The following is a 655-nucleotide window of genomic DNA, read 5'->3' on the forward strand; positions in this document are numbered from 1 at the left end:
GATCGCCCGGCTCAGAGTTGATTTTAGCTTGTGGTTTATTCCAAATTTAAACTTTGATAATTTAATAAATAAAATATTAAATTGAAGTATCCATTCATAACAATTTATTATTATTGAATAGGAATTGGTTCTAACCCCCAGTTAAAATGTTACATTTTTGAAATCAGGATTCAGCAGGCCGCTGCAGGCACATCGCGTGCTCCATCCCGCTCCGGTGCCAGGCGCTCCCGGCACCGGCAGCAGCGGGCGCGGCTGTGTCGGTGCGGGAGGGCTCGGTTCTGCGGGGCAACAGCCGGTCAACCGGGAGAAGCACGAAACGGGAACGGCTGGAAAAACAATGGGAGCAAATGGGATTTTCGCAGTTGGGATGTGAATTCTGTTCTTTGACCCGCAAACCAGGGGAGAGCGCGAACGCAGTCCCCCACTACCACAAATTATGCAGTCGAGTTTCCCGCATTTGGGGAAATCGCAGGGGTCAGCACACCCGGAGTGCAAGGGATGAGCCTCGCCCTGGGAAAACCACCTGCCTGATCATGGTGTCTCCCCTGCCAGGTAAGTATGCCTGCCCCGCCGCCCCGCCCCCGTGCCCCGCCCGCCGCACGCCTCGCCAGCACACGGCCAGCCCGAGCCCGGCCCCGCTCCCGCCCGGCCCCGC

The 655-nt window shown here is 56.6% G+C and overlaps 1 non-coding gene across 1 annotated transcript; it reads right to left on the reverse strand.

Moving 5' to 3' along the window:
• Positions 1-396: 396 nt before the first annotated feature.
• LOC121341364 lies at positions 397-560 on the reverse strand. The gene has a single exon (XR_005953420.1). It is a non-coding gene; the product is annotated as a U1 spliceosomal RNA (small nuclear RNA).
• Positions 561-655: the final 95 nt, after the last annotated feature.

The sequence above is a fragment of the Onychostruthus taczanowskii genome, unplaced genomic scaffold, assembly GCF_017590055.1.
Source record: "Onychostruthus taczanowskii isolate IOZ18803 unplaced genomic scaffold, ASM1759005v1 scaffold4730, whole genome shotgun sequence".
Lineage (NCBI taxonomy): Eukaryota > Metazoa > Chordata > Aves > Passeriformes > Passeridae > Onychostruthus > Onychostruthus taczanowskii.